Here is a 16,139-nt window from a genome sequence, read left to right on the forward strand (position 1 = left end):
TTTGCATGGAGGGGGAAACATCATTCAGTCTAGCAGGAGGGAGGTTAAAAGAAAAGGCTGAATTTAGCCAACATTTTGGAGTTGCTTTTGCAAAGGTAGATAGGTGTGCCTCGGCATAGTCTCACCTGTGATGTGGGTGGGATCACCTTCACTGGCACTCTGACACACAGAGGGATGGCGGTGGGGAAGAGGAAAGGGGAGAGGCTTGCTCTATTCAGCTAGAGTCTTCCGTCACCCACATGACTGTCCTGCCCATCCATTCCTTCTCATCAGGCCCAGCCTTTATTGCCCTTGGTTGTTGCCAGAGCTCGGGCCTGGCCAGCACTCCCCCAGCGAGGCCCAAGTCCCCAGAACCAATCCTGAAGTGACAGTCAGTCTTTGCACCCGGGCCCCAGCTTTGATGGCTGGACAGCTGCTCTGTGTCAAGCCCTAACACCCACCGGATGTCCCACGTCTTATACTGTAAGGTCCCGCAGGCTTCTCTTTTTCCCCGAGTTCAAGGTCTGAGAACCTGCCTCCCTCCAGGCTCCTTCCTGGAGTGAAGCTCTGCTTTTCATCTTTGCCTCCAGAAAACCCTGCCTGCAGGCTGGGGTCCTGTGCCCCTCTGCATAGCTGTTGCTCACTCACACTTCCCGAGGGTCCCCATCCAGGGTTTTTCTTCACTGTGGTCCACGCTCAGCAGATACCTGCTAATTTTTCTCAAGATTCCTGCTGCCCCATCTTTCTCCAGTATGTGCCTAGAGAGGGTGGAGGCCTTGAGACAACACACCCAGGCTCACAGCAGTGAAATCTCCATCTGTTTGGCCCAGTAGGCAGAACTAACTCCAGACCCTGGGGTCTCTCTTGGCCAAATTTAGCCCAGTAGTGAGATATGACATTACTTCCTCTTTCTCTGAGGACCTGCCTGTAAACTGTGGAAGAAGTTATTTTCCCTCAGCAAAGCCCAGCTGTTCTTCATCTGTCCCTGCTGGTTGGAGACTTAAGCTCTAGATAGTCCAGAAACTGCTAGTCAAACATATATACAAACCGAATTAATATGTTATTATGAAAGCTAATTTGTATTTTTAAAAAGGGAATTACATATATGGTAATAATACTTGGCAACAGCTTTTGAATGCAGTCAAATACCACATTATTATTTCTGAATACTCATTAGATGCACGCTAGACACCATGCTAAGTGTTTCACATGCAAAATCTCAGAGAAACCTTTGAGAGGAGGAGGAGCTATTAATATCCCTATGTGTCAGACAGAGAACTGAGGCCTGAGGAGATGAATGATCTTGTCCTAGAGTGTGTAAGTAGCAAGATGTAGAACCAGGATTTGAACCCAGGCAGTGTGACTCCAAAGCCACTGCTCTTAATCACTATTCTTCTTTCACATATTCATAGGGTTGTAAAGACTAATTATGCTGGCTGAATTCTCATAGTGTGCCAAGCATGATCTCCTTAGTGTTCACAATAAGCCTTTTGGGTAGGTCTTATTTTTATGCCAATTTGCAGATGTGGAAACCAAGGCACAGAGAGGTTAGATAACTTGTCTCAAGCGACACAGCTATTAAGAGGAAGATACAGACTTGAACCTACTCATCCTGGCTCCAGAACTGCCACACTCTCTGAATACAAAGTATTGATTCTTACCTTATGTCTGGTAATGTGCTAGGCCCAAGTGACTACAAAGATGAAAACCAAACTCTTCTTATCTTTGAGAACCTCAACATGCATAAATCTGCAATGCATATACACGTGAATGGAAGGAAAGAAAGCATAGTAATAAGTAATATTTAAGCCTAATGTTAGCCAGAAGGATCCATGTAATGTTTCATAAATCATACAGTTTTCCAAATCCAATTAAAGTGATCGAGTATATTTTATAAATATGGTTGGTTTTTAATACATCAAACTAATAATTGAAGTGAATAACCAAAGTAGGCCACTGCCATCATACCTCTGTCTATTAGGGCAAGACGAGGCACCAGTAACAGCCTCTGGGACTGCCCTGTTACAGGGAGATCACAAGCTTTCAGAATCTGCAAATGAGGCACCTGGATTTCAGACGATCAAAAGGATTATGTGTATATAAAACTATCATTTAAGAGTTCTGTATGCATGCTTTAGGCACATATCAATGCTTTGTTTATCGAAAAAGACTAAAGTCCCAGATGAGAGAAGTTTCCCTAGGAACAGTAGGTTCGGGGAATTGTCTACCTCCTTCAGATGACCCCAGTATGAAACACGTGCCTGTCCTGGGCAGGTCATACTTTGACACTTCATGGGGTTCCACTGGGAGGGTATGCAGTTTTGAGCTATTTCTACAGGACCAACATTTTGTTCACTTAATCTACCCCGTTTTAGCTGGTTGCCTCTGTGATCCACAAAGACAGCTGCGCCGTGAAAAGCACATGCTACCTGGCCCTGGAACAGAGTGACACTTATCAGACCACACAGGACTGAAGCGCAATGGATGCACCATCCATCACAAAGCCTGGCATCTCCCACATTGAGTTACCCAGCCCTAGATACATACCCATCCCCCCGCCACCTTCCATTCTCACTGGCATTGTCAGGCTGGTCCAGACCATCAGATGTGTGACAGTGCCGACAATGGATGCCTTCTCTACCTCCTATACCCTCCGCTGCACTCTCCCCTTCATTCACTCCACAGACACATGTTGCAAGTCTACCATGGGCCAGGCAGTGTTCCAGGGACATGGGATATCAACAACAAAACTCACAAATGCCCCTGTCCACACAAAACTTAGCTTCTAGTTAGGGGAGACAGACAATAAGCAATAAATAGATATACAAGTTATGCAGCAGACCATGCTGAGAGCTTTGGTGAAGAACAAGTGGGTAAGTAGGACGCGGAGGGCTGGAAGGTTAGGTGGCCCTTTTGAGTTACATGGTTAGGGCTATTACCGCAAAGAAAGTAATTTAGCAGCAAAGACTTTGCGGGGGTGTGGAGTTGGCCTGCCTGTATTCAGATGAAGCATATTCCAGGCAGAGAATAGAGCCAGCACTAAGGGCTTGGGAGGACACATGCCTGGTACATCTGAGGGTCAGCCAGGAGGCTGGAGAATCTGGGCTCCATGAGCCAGGGCTAACCTGGAAAGGAGTTCTGAGAAACAACCATGTCTTGACCAGGTAGGGTCTTACAGGCCATTGTAAGTACTTGTTTTCTTCTTTGAAGGAAATGAGAACTTGGAGCAGAGGAGTGACATATTCCCACTGGTGTTTTAGAAGGATGGCTCCGGCTGCTGTGTGAGAATGGACCGAAGGGGCCAGAGGTGTCATCAGGAGACCAGTTAGGCTGTGGCTGTCACCCAGGGAAGGATGATGGTGAATCACACCAGGCTCCTGGTAGTGGGAGAAGTGAGAAGTGGTGGGTTCTGGGTATATTTGGAAGGTGAAGCCAATAAGATTTCCTGACACACTGAATGTAAAGTGGGAAAGAGACCAGTCAGGATGATTCTAAGGTTTTGGGCCTTAAGCACTGGAAGGGTATATTTGTCATCAATTGCGATGCAGAAGGCATGGTTCAAGCAGATGTGGGGCAATAGCAGGAGTGGCATTTGGGATGCCTATAAAACATTTAAAGAGAGGTACCAAGCAGGCTGTTGGTTCAGGAATCTAGAGTCCAGGAGAGAGGTGTGGTCTGGAAGTGTACATTTGGAAGTCATTGGCATAGGAAAGCAATTGACAGCTATGAACAAACCATTGGTTACGGCCATGAGTGCGTCTCTCTCCTCCAATGAACCTTCAGAGAACCCCCACCCTTTCCTGAATCACATCCAAATGCCTCACCCACAAGCAGGGTCTTCCACATTGCCAGAAAGTAAGCTTCCTTTCCAGTCCAAGCCCTGCTTTCTTTTCATGCTCAGGTCAGTTGGAGTTGGGAAAATCCAAAGACTTATGCCTTCCTTCTCCTGTATGACTTTGCTCAAGCTGTTTTCATTTCTCTGTTTTGGTCCCCTGACTTTCCCTCGCATGAATGACTCTCTGACCACTCCCAAGCTTCCTTGAGAAAGCATTTTTTTTTTCTTCTCTGCATGTCTCTAACAATCTGCACCTATGGGGCAACCCTCAACCCCGATTGCCTGCTATTCAATGATCAATTAATGCTAATCAATATCAGTATCGATGTCAGATCCCATCTTGGGCCTGTCTTGTAAGTTGCTCATGAGCAGAAACTCTTTCTTGTGATTGGGAATAGCCAATAATGTAGAGCCCAGTGCCTGAAGAGAGCAAGTGCTTAGTGCTTGCTTAACAAATGAATTTTTGGAAGACAAAGACTTCAAAAGGCAAGACCCTTGAAAACCTTGTGGGATGAGATCTGGAGTGAACAAATATACTTTGATAATTATTTTAACTGCTTTAGAAGCTATTTCTTTTCATTTTAGGATCCTTAAATAACAGAAATGCATGTGAGAATTTAATCAAAGTATACATAAGAAGTTTTTTTTTTTCCTGTAAGACAAAAATTATTGTAAAGAGTTTAAATATAGACTCGGTGTGTCTCTTCAAATGAAAATCCCAATAAGTATATGAGTTTCTACTTCATCAATAAGCAAATTAATACAAACGATTTATATATATGAAAATACATTTCATTTTAATGAAGGTTTATCACTATATGCCCAATGTTTTCAACCCTGATTCTTATAAAAGCCTGAATTTTATATCATTCTATTTTACATATTGAGAGAGCTGAGGCCCAGAGTTGAACAGCTTGACCTAAGTTGGATAGCTTATCAGTGGCCACAGAGCTAGGAAGTGAGAAAGCCAGGATTCTCAATTTATCTCTCTCAAATGCCAAGGGAGATGTACTCAAACTCTGTTTATCCAATCTCCTCGCCCCTTCTTGGAAGATCTCGAACATTAGAGTTGTTGACCTCAGTGCCTGAGCTTCAGATTGTCTCAACAGAAGAAAATTAGTATGGCAAGAGCCTCCCAAGAGTCATATTCTGGGACAGAATTGACCATCAATTTCAATCATTCATTCCTTCAATGCATGGTTGAGTGATAAGTAAGTGCTCATTTATTGAGTGCATATATTTAATGTATGCTACTCTGTGTAGCATTGTTCTCAGCGCTAGAGACAGAGTGTTGAGCATAACAAGCTAAAAGTACCTGTCTTCATGGAGCTTATATTTTAATGGGTGAATGCAGGCACTCAACAAGATTAATAAATACAACATGCAGTGAATATGATGATGGTGGTAAGTGCTAGGGAGAAAAACAGAAATGAGAGAGACAGAAAGTGTGTGTGTAGAAAACTTTACAAGTTTTCATAGGATGAACAAAGACGATCTCAACAAGAAGATGCCATTTGAGATGTAAAGGGAGCAGGCAGCAAGTCTGGCAGCTTCTGGGGAGAGGAGAGAGGAAGTGCAATGGTCCTGACGCAGGGGCGTGCCTAGAGTATTCTGGGAATAGCAACTAGTCAGTGTGGCTAGAGCTGAGTGAGTGAGGGTAAGAGCAGTAACTACGATTGGAGAGGTAGGGAGAGTGCGGTGACCAGATGGTGACCCTTGCCAGTCACCATAAGGACTTTGGCTTTTACTCTGATAGAGATGCAAAATCAATGGAGGGTTAATGCACTGGACCATATGACCGAGAAATTTCCATGTTCTTCACATATTTTTTAAATGTATTAGCAACTTTAATAAATTATGAGAAAGTGCATTATGTCAAACTCCCAATTGCTAGATACTGCTGATCTCATACAGATCTCCATTTAGCACTGCCCTTGTGATCAGAGAGCAGGTCAGAGCCTGGGAGAGCATAAAGGGCTTACATATAAAAAGCCCAGGTGTAGTGGGCCACACTATTTCCAGCATGTCAGCCTCAGACCTTGAAAAAATGTGTGTGGCTATCCCTGAAGCCTACAGCTCAGCCTTAAAATCCAGACAGCTGAGAATAGATCAGCCATGTCTGCTACCAGCTCCTGGAGCAGTGCTGCAGGGAGAAAGCTATCCATCAACAGCTGTTTAGGCAGCAGGCTGAAAATGCTTCTCCAAGAAGGGCAGCAAGAGGAGAGACAGTCTCTTCAGTGGAGCAGGAAAAAGTCCTGGACAAACTTCTGCCAACCCCATTTACATCTCACAGTGTCAAGTCATCCTCAAGTTCCATTTCCTTCTTCAGTTCAATAAGATCTTTTCTAAAAAATTTGATGGGATGTTCCACAAATAAAACACTGGCTGATTAGAATTCGAGCTGCTTCTGTGCAGGGGTGGGTCCTACGTGTAGTGAGAAGGTAGGAGTGCAGTTAGATGCATGGAAAAGAAAAGCAGAGAAAACCACTGAAAATTACTTCAGAATAAGCAAATTGATAGCTTAGCTTCTATTTTCAGGATTTAGAGTTAATACCTTGGACCTGCCTTTAGCCTGACAAATGCAAACCTTCAAAGAGCCACTGAACCTTTAGAATTTAGGAAGCACCACTAGGAGCCCCCACTTTCCAATTCATGGTCCTGAGGTATAGAGGAAATGAATTCTTTTCAGCCTATTTATGTGCAATTCCTCCCAGGAATTTTAGAATTTATTTTCCTCTGTGCTTCTCAGCGTTTCCCTCTGTGGACCATTGCTACCCCAATGGATGCAAGTTGTCACCAGGGTAACATGGTTGTATGTAGCAACAAACGCTGTTTGTAGACTGAATAAATAGTGTCTTGCAAGTAAGTACATGCATGGCAGTTTCCAAAGTTATAAACTCTACTGTGAGGAATAAAATGCAGAGTCAGACATACAATTTTAACTTGAATTCACAGTACTTTTAATAAGATGTGTTCCCAATCAATAGGTAATGAAAGCATACTTAGTAATATAGGTGCTCAGACAAAATTTCTTAGTGCCAAAGAGGAATTTTAATTCTTTAAAAACCTGTGAGTAGTAAATGATAAGTAATAAAATGAATCTAAGTTGTGGGCTACTGATATTTGAATTCTAACTCCAAGGTGGTGGTTAAAGCAAACTATGGGTTGTGAAGACCAATGAGAAGAAGTGACACTCTGGGGTCTCCTGGTCTTTGAGAACTACCATTTTAGACTCATTTCTTGGAGATATTTCTTATTCTTCATGATCCAGGACTTTTGCAATGATAATAATTCTGAAATTATTAAAACTTCAGTGTAAAGTAATTTGTTAATTACTTACCTCCAGTAAAAGAGGATGTTGGAATAGAAAGAAAATAGTAGACTTCATGAGAAATAAGTCCAAGAAATATGAAATTAGGAAAAGTACTCAAAAAGGAAGGTGAAGTAGGAGAAATGCTGCAAGTAGAAGAGAAAATTCTTTATTTTCATCATGAGAGGATATTGGATTTTATCAAATACTTTTTATGCATCAACTGACATGATGTCTTCCGTCCCCTTATTCCATTAACAGAGTGTATTCCATTGATTGGTTTTCATGTACTTAGTAGCACTTTGCCAAAGGCTGGAGCAACTATTGACATGTGTACTTATACTTTTCTTCTATGAATCATTTTTTTCAAGTTATTTTCTGTGTTGGATTGTTTCTAGAATGTTCTCACATGCTATGGGGGATTTAAAGTTTTAAAACTTCGCAATGTTTCAAGTCAACACTAAGAGCCAGTTCTTGGTCATTAGTTGATTAAGTTAACACCAAGAGTAGAAGCTCTTTCCCTTCATTCAAAGGAAAAATAAGATCGAGAATAACATAGAGAAGGACTATCTGTAATAGGGTATGGGATAAGTTATGCAAAAGGAGGAATATTGGTGTTTGGACACTCACTTGAAGAGATTTAACCAAAGTGGAAGCCTAGGAGGATGCTAAGGAAAGAAGACTGTTGGACCTTAACCCAACTCTAGCCTCTTAAGAGTATTTCCTCACATGTTTAGTTCAGGCAGCTTCAGTGACCTCAAAGCAAGCAGGAGGAAATCTGCATGAGCGCCACACAGCTACACAAGGTTAACAAAAAAAAAAAAACAAAAAAAAAAAACAAAAAAACTCCCTTCTAAAAAACCAACACTATCTCAAGAAATTGATTTTTCCAAGGAATACAGTTTCAGTTTGCTATTTTTGCATTTCTGAAATCTTTCTCTTTTCTTTTAATTAAAAAGCATAATCCCATAAAGCATAGCCAGAATGAAAAGCTTAAGTGTGTGAGCTGGCTTGTTTGCTTAAATTTAATTGTAAACATTGTTAAACATTGGGAAACATGGTGGGGGGGGGGATTTACACTTAAGAGCACCACTCTACCATAATTACTACCATGTTTGAAGACTCATTTTTGACGGTTTTCATATTTTTATATAGTTATAATCACGGTGAACAGATAATTTTGTCTCCTGATTGTTCTTATGGAGCCAATCACACACCTTGCTTCGCTATGCTGCTGGAGAGCCTCACTGTTTACAATGCTGGCATTGTGTTTGCTTGAATGAGTGCACCACAATTAACTCTACTTCCCATTCTTGCTCTTTACAGTTCTGAAGTTTCATAAATAATTTTGTGACAAGCATTTTCACATGCATAGTCATTCCTCCCCCTCTTTTTGATTTCCTCAGTGTAAGTGGAATTATTGGATTAAAGAGTATGGACTTTTGTGTGGCTTTAAAATAGGCATCTTGAACCTGCCTATTCTTAAATGTAATCTTATCTGAGCACTCAGCATATCTGCATGTTTCTCTCAAGACCTAATCATATTACATTGATTTTTATCAGGCAATGAACACATGTTTTTCCTTTTGCCTTAACTGCCAGGAAACTCAGAGCTAAAGTTCTATCTAATAAAGGGTTCATATCAGGTGACCGGTAATATGTTTCTCTTTTCCTTTGGGTTGATTTTCTACTTAGTTGTTCCTTTCAAAAACAAAACAAAAAAAAAAAGATGCTGAATTTCAAAAGTTCTTTCAAATTCCTTTTAGGAACAGGCGGGCTATAAATCTCATTCACATACATACAGACATGTATGCAAACATGTATTTATTGTATCTAACATAAAACTTCATATAATTAGCATCGTATCATGAAAATGTTCTTGGCACTGGAATCTCTACGATGATTCAGGGCAATACCCTCTTTTTATGGTACAGACGCTGAAGCTAGAGAGAGGACGTGACTTGTCTGGGATCACAGAACTCTTTGGAGTCAGAGCCAGAACTAACTTGAACCCAGGCCTTTGAATGCCCAATCAGAACCTTGAAGACAGCATGAGGAGCTTGTTATTTGCTAAGCCTTCAACTTTGACATTTCTGCTGGGGGCTCAGTCCTCTGCCCGACAGTCCTCTGTTTTTAGCACCCTTCTAGGCCTCCACTTTGGTTAAATCTCTTCAAATGAGTGTCGAGACACCAATATTCTGCCTTTTGCATAACCTGCTTCATAATTCATTACAGATAGTCCTTCTCTGTGCTATTCTTGATCTTATCTTTTCTTCGAATGAAGAAAGTGAGCTTCTACTCTTGGTGTTAATTGAATGAAACCGACTAATGAACAGGAATTAGCTCTTAGTGTTGAGTTGAAACATTGCAAAATTTAAAATTTTCAAATCCCCATGGCATGAGCTATGCTCAATCTTCTATCTCTATGATGCTTTTCACCTCCCTTTCTTCCTTGATTTTCCCATTGCTACCATCCTCTGCAGAGCCCACGTTATTTCATTCCCAGATGTTAGTTTGCTTGGGCTGCCATAACCAAGTACCACAAACAGGGTGTCTCAAACAATAGGGCCTTATTCTCTCACAGTTCTGAAGGCTGGAAGTCCAAGATCCAGGTGCGTGCTGGGTTGGTTCCTTCTGAGGGTCATGAGGAAAAGACCCATCCCAGCACCCTCTCGTTGACTGCGGATGGCCATCTTCTTCCTGTCTCTTCACACTGTCTTCCCTCTCCATGATTATCTCATGTCCAATTTCCCCTTATAATAAGGACACCAGGTATATTGGATTAAGACACCCTGATGACCTCACTTTAACTCGATCACCCCTGTAAAGGCCCTGTCTCCAAGTAAGTTACAGTCACTAACAGTGGTTTGAACTTCAACATATGAATTTGGGGAAAGATAAGATGCAGCTGCTCTTGACTGCAAAGGTCATTTTGACAATTTTAATTTCCCTGCTCAATGTCTTCCATTGTCCCCACTTACCAAATAAAGTCCAAATTCCTCACTTGGGCATGCAAACTCTCCCACAGCCCCGTTCCTAAGTGTTGTTATTTATCTCCATACATGTCCCATGGTTTTTTATGCTACAGTCCAACCATGCTACTCTCAGATTCCAAACACACCCACACTTTTCTGCCTCTGTGCCTATGCTCACGGGCTCTTTCTGCACACACTGCCCTCTTACTCCACCCCCACAGGCCCATCTCTGATGCCCTTTCTCCATATTGACTCCTCAGTCCCACTCAGAAACGTCTCCCTCTCCCCGAGGCTTCTTTTGCTTTGTTTTTGTTTTTTTTTTTTTTTTTGGGAAAAAAGAGACAAAAAAAGAAAGAAAAAGAGAAAGAAAGAAAAAAGAATGAAAGAGAGAAAGAAAGAGGAAGACAAAGAGGAATAGAGAACAGGAGTCTTGCTTTATTGCCCAGGCTAGAATGCAGTCTAAAAATGGGTATTGAAAACCTCTTTTATGCCAATAATTGTGTCCTTTGCTTATCTTGCTAGAAATGAAGGGCTATGACCATTGTCATAGTCACAGTTACTTGTATTCCCTGCTGGTAGACTGTACCTTCCTTAAGAGCAGGGACTTACTCATCCTTGCAAGCTTCTCAGTGCCTTTTCCCAAAGTGATCACTTGTATCTTTTGTGAACACATCAGAGGAAAAAGAAATATTCTGTTGTACAGATTGATCATCATAAAACTTCAGGGGCCTCTAAAGCAGCTCTTGTCATAATAGTGGGCAGGCCACACATGATGTAGGTTAATAGATAGTAGAATAAATTTAAAAGGGGTTGCATGTAAGATTTAAGATTATTGGTGTGTGGGTATGAGCAGTGTTAAAAGTTGGCATCATCATTTTTACTAGGAAATTCCCTTTGTCCTCATCATTTTCCCCTTCCAACAGAAAATTCCATGAAGCTCATTTCTAAAGAAAAGTAAATACCCAGATGGCCAGAGGGATGACCTTTCTCTAACAGAGGGGATGGATTTGTTATCCAGCCAAATGTTTGAAATTCTTCCACCAGCATGCATAATTGAGAGAGATGTGTTAATTACCCTTACATGACAGCTGGTAGGACTTCCTAGACAAACTCTGAGAGGAGTATTGATCTGCAATCATTGTAAGTCACTGTACTGTGGTGATATAAAGGTAAAGCTCTGGTAACAGTTTTTGAATGAGCAGGTCAATGTGCTGGTCCTCTATGAACCGGGGCCCGCAGGCATGTGGCAGCCAGCCAGTTCCCGTCTGGCAACAAAAGCACCAGTGTGATTCTTTGCATGACTAGAAATGAGTGATACAAGGAAAATCCCAAAGATGTAATCCCTCTTGTTATAATATCTCTATGGCTCAAAATGAGTTGTTTTCAAAGAGAAACACAATTCCAGAAAGTAAGGATGAGATTTTTGTTTTTATCCCCTGTATCTGTAAACAGCATTCTCATCACTGAGTGTTATTTAAGGAATTGAGTGCACAGCATTTGACTCAGCACTGTGGACATTTTGAAGAGGGAGCAGAAAATATGATCCGTGCCCTAGAGGAGTCACTATCTTAGCACTTGGGTGGAAAATAATTTAATTCTCTAAAGTCTTTTCCAGGTCCAAGATTTTATGATTCAATGAACAAAAAAGAAATCATTTTATCTTCAAACAGCAAAAATGTCACAAATATTCTTTTGTCTAAAAAGCAATTCATATTTACTAATGTAATTTGGCATACTGCTGCTACATTAAAATTTTCAGTTTTTGTATCACAAATCTGCACAAGGGAGCTTTTGAATTTATTTTTCCCTTTCCTGTTGCTGACTAAATATTTTTTCTTTTACCTGGAATCACATGAAACATGGGATTACTTGACTTTTCTGAAATCCAATATAACTGCATGCCGGCTTCCAAAGTAACCACTTTGTTGTTCATTCATACATTGCTGGAAAAACTATCTGGCTTTGGTTGAGTCTAGGGAAAATACACTCGAAGTTCTTTTTCTTCCTTAAAACGTGTAGAAGAAAAATATACATCTCTTTTAAGCATCTGGAATCAATTTAAGGCTTTGGCACACATAGTGGAAAAATCAATAGAAGTTCAAAGTTGAAAGGCAAAGTTGGCCTCGACAAGTATCACTAAACTTGTGCCCACCAAGAAAAATAGAGAGGATTTCTGACAACCAGCTAGGATGGTAGGTCAAATAATCAATCAACCAATCAACATGGTTTTATTGAAGATGGTTTTATTTATGTTGCGTGCTGGGAGATGGAACCCATGAGATTTAGACTTTCTATCCTCCAGAAAGGTTTTCAATTAACCAGGTAGACAGCAGGAACATGCCTTGAATGATAAGGAGTAAGATGCTATATTGAGAAAAATCAGAGTCTACAGGGCTGGGCATGCAGGGAGACTTCATGAACACAGAATGATCCAACCAAGGCAGAACTTCCACACATTCCTGAAATCCTGTTGAGAATCCATCCAAATTTTCTTCCCAATTAGACAAGAACTTAGAGTCCTTGAGCCTTGTTTCTGTTGCTTGGCAACACCACCAGACTCTACTGAGCCCCAGGAGACCAATGTCCAAAGGCTGTCTGCTTCCCAAGCAGGCTTCCTCCACATGAAAAATGAGCTCATAAGTAGGACACCTATTCTCCTCATCCCTTTCTGGTGCTGGGAAGCCCTTCAAGTTTTTCTGGAAGTATCTGCTCCTTTGTTTCTTGCTCAGATGGAGAAAGTGAAATGAGGACCACCAAGGGGTGAGTTTCCCACTTATGTCCCAGGCAATCCCACTGGTGCCCAGTCCCAGCCTCTCCATGTTTACAAATCATTGCAATATAAGGAAAGAGGTGTCTTTTATGCCACAGTGGTGGCAAGGAGTGACCATGAATTTGCTCTCAGAGGGTAATGGAAGTCTCCAGAAACATGTGCCTTGAAGAAGAGGAAAGAAGAAGATGGAACAGTTTGAAGAAAGTAAGAAAAAGAGTGCTCAACTGTGTCAAACACTGCTGAGAGGTCAAGCAAAATGAAGGGCTGCAAAAATGGCCATTGAATATGGCAATTAAACAGTTACTGGTGGTCTCATCAAAGGCAGTTGGTGGAGTATTGAGAGCAGCCACCAGGTTGCCTTGCAGTGAGCAAGGGTTAAGGGGCGGTGGCGAGGAAGATCAGACAGTTTCATCATCTGACATATCCTATTAAGTTAGGTTATTCTGGTTGGGGACACTGGGGAAAGGGGAGAGGAAACGATTTTTAATGCCATAGAAAGTGTTTTCATTTTTCCACCTTTCCTCTGTATGAGGAGAGAAAGGGAACATGGGCAGACTAGCAGTGGAAACTGCTCAGTGAGGGCACACTAATGCCAGGGCACCTCCAGGCTCCGGGAAGAGAAAGCCCCACTGGAATCTGTTGGAATTAACGCATTTGTTCTATTCCCTTTTTTATCCCTTTTCTTCCCCTTCCCCCTTGTTCAGCTCCTCTTAGAAACCATTACTGCTTGGATAGCTTTCTGTCAAATGTCTTGAACTTTTCACGAGAAACTCATCATGAGACTCTGGCAAAAAAGATAAAATCCCTGGAATTTTTTGCTTGTTTGTTCTGAGACAAGGTCTTCCTTTGTTGCCCAGGCTGGAGTGCAGTAGTGTGAACATAGCTCACTGCAGCCTTGACCTCCCAGGCTCAAGTGATAAACTCTCCTACCTCAGCTTCCTTAGTAAATGGGACTGCAGGTATGTGCCACCACATCCAGCCAATTGTTTTTTTTATTCTTTGTAGAAATGAGGTTTCACCATGTTGCCCAGGCTGGTCTCAAACTCCTGGGCTCAAGTGATCAATCTGATTTAGCCTCCCAAAGTACTGTGATTATTGGCATGAAACACTGTACCCAGCCGATTTGGGATTTTGAAGTGATGGTTTAGGCTTTTAAGCAGTTAATCTAAAATTACATCTTTCTAATATTGTCCGAGCATTGGGGACTGATACGTTTTCTGATTTGCTCATATCATCTGATACATGTGTATCTCTTTGAGTTCACGATTTCCAATTAGTAGATTTTAAATAGAAATTATCCTATTAAAGCAATTTCCTAATTATGCATAGGGGTAGTAGAAAGAAAATTTGAAAATAAGAGTAATTCATCTAAAAATATATGTTAGCCATTGTTTTTCAACTAAACCAAATAATTTAACCAGAACACCTGATAAGAAGTCAAGTCAAGATGCTAACTGGAATTTTACCTTTTTAAAATATCCGTGAAGGTGGTAATTAGCACTTAATTGATTAAGGGTGGGCTGGTAATTAAAAGAAGGAAGAATATGGGCAGAAAGCCCAAAAGAACACACAATAGTGATTTTCAACCCCCCTTTTTTTAAGCAGCAGATTCCAATGAGGCCTTATGTAGAAGGTCAATATATAAATCAGATTTTAAACCATAAAGGTCAAAAAGAACTTCTCTAAATTAAGCAGAGCTGGTATCCCTCCAACTTTCTCGCCTCAGAGACTATCGTGGAAGTAACACCATAGAACTTGTTATTTTAATTCTATGTAATAATGTGTTTTGTTTGTAAGCATTTAATAGTTTGCAAATCTCTGTTGTTTCATCATGTCACTTGATTTTTATAGCAATACTACGAGCTAAGCAGACTAGATATTACTATTATTATTGCCACTTTGCAAATGATTTGCATAAGGTCATCTAGCTTATAAATGATAGATCTGGAATCCAAAACCAGGTCTTTAAAGATCTTATACTATGACCGACGAAGACTTTTCTACTGGAATAACATAAATCAGTGTTTTCTAATATGGCTTTCCAACTGAATTAATCAGAGAATTTTTAAAAATGCAAATTCCTGTCCCCTCTATTGAAAATATAAACCAAGAGCCGTGGATTGGAGCCCTTTATCAAATGTAGGATTCGGTTTGGAAAACGCTGGTGTCAAGTCATATGATGGTCTCTGCCTCCCCAGTTACTTTCTGAAAATGGGCTAGAAGTTGGAGAGAGGGCTTGTCAGGCCACAACAATGTCACTTATTCAATCATAGCATTAAATTTTATCCCAGTGACCGGAAGAGTTGGTGCATATTCAATCATGCCTAATTTATACCCTGGGACATGCCAGTTCTGGCTCAATGTAAAATTCTGGTAGAATTGCAATGTAACTAACTTGACAGGACATCAAAAATTGCTATGCTGTCTCCAAAGCTCATTAAATGAAAGCCTACACTTTCCTATAAGGTTCAGAGACAGTCTACATTATTATTTTTCTATTCGTTTTTGTGAGGCATATGTTCAGCAAATACTTTTTTGGAAAACAATAGCCCGTCAGAGAGTGTCCCTGAGAAAATGGGGCATTCTGCCACCGGAGCAGGGAGGCCTGAGAGGAGACACTGCAGTGCCCTTCATGGCTGCAGCATTTAATGCAACGTAATATATTCTTTTGTTGTTGTTGTTAGTTCATGTCTTTTATTAACTTGTCTTCTGGTTTGTTGAAGCAGTAAGTCAGACATTTGCCACAAGAATATCTGTCAAAGTGGCTTGCCATAAACACTCCAGCACCAAATTCATCAGAAGGGCACTCTCTACGAAGGCAACTAATTTTGCCATTGTCATCCACCTTATAATATTTCAGGACAGCCAGCGTAACTTTCTTTCTCTTGTGCTTATTCTTCTCGGGAGTGGTGTAAGACTTCCTTTTCTTAGCACCACCACGAAATCTCAACACAAGATGAAGTGTAGACTCCTTCTGAATGTTGTAGTCAAAGTACGTCCATCTTCCAGTTGCTTGCCAGCAAAGATCAGTTTTTGCTGAACAGGAGGAATTCCTTCCTTATCCTGGATCCTGGCCTTTATATTTTCTATCGTAACCAAGGGTTCAACCTCGAGGGTGACGGTCTTCCCCATAAGGGTTTTCACGAAAATCTGCATTTTGGTGGCAGCCCCACCTGAGGCACAGATGGCAGACCAAAAAGGAAGAACCAATGTAATATATTCTTAATAAAATTGACATGATCCAAAATATCACTGCTGCAGCCTGGGTGG

General features: G+C 41.2%; 1 protein-coding gene and 1 pseudogene across 9 annotated transcripts in view; both read right to left on the bottom strand.

Annotated features, from left to right (window-relative positions):
- Positions 1 to 16,139, bottom strand: part of MBNL2 (muscleblind like splicing regulator 2) — a 175,019-nt gene that overhangs the window by 77,294 nt on the left and 81,586 nt on the right. The gene's annotated exons all lie outside the window — the stretch shown is intronic.
- The window catches only part of LOC141581597 (ubiquitin-ribosomal protein eS31 fusion protein-like), a 43,267-nt pseudogene continuing 27,128 nt past the window's right edge, over positions 1 to 16,139 (bottom strand).

Source organism: Saimiri boliviensis, chromosome 16 (genome assembly GCF_048565385.1).
Source record: "Saimiri boliviensis isolate mSaiBol1 chromosome 16, mSaiBol1.pri, whole genome shotgun sequence".
NCBI classification, from domain to species: Eukaryota; Metazoa; Chordata; class Mammalia; order Primates; family Cebidae; genus Saimiri; species Saimiri boliviensis.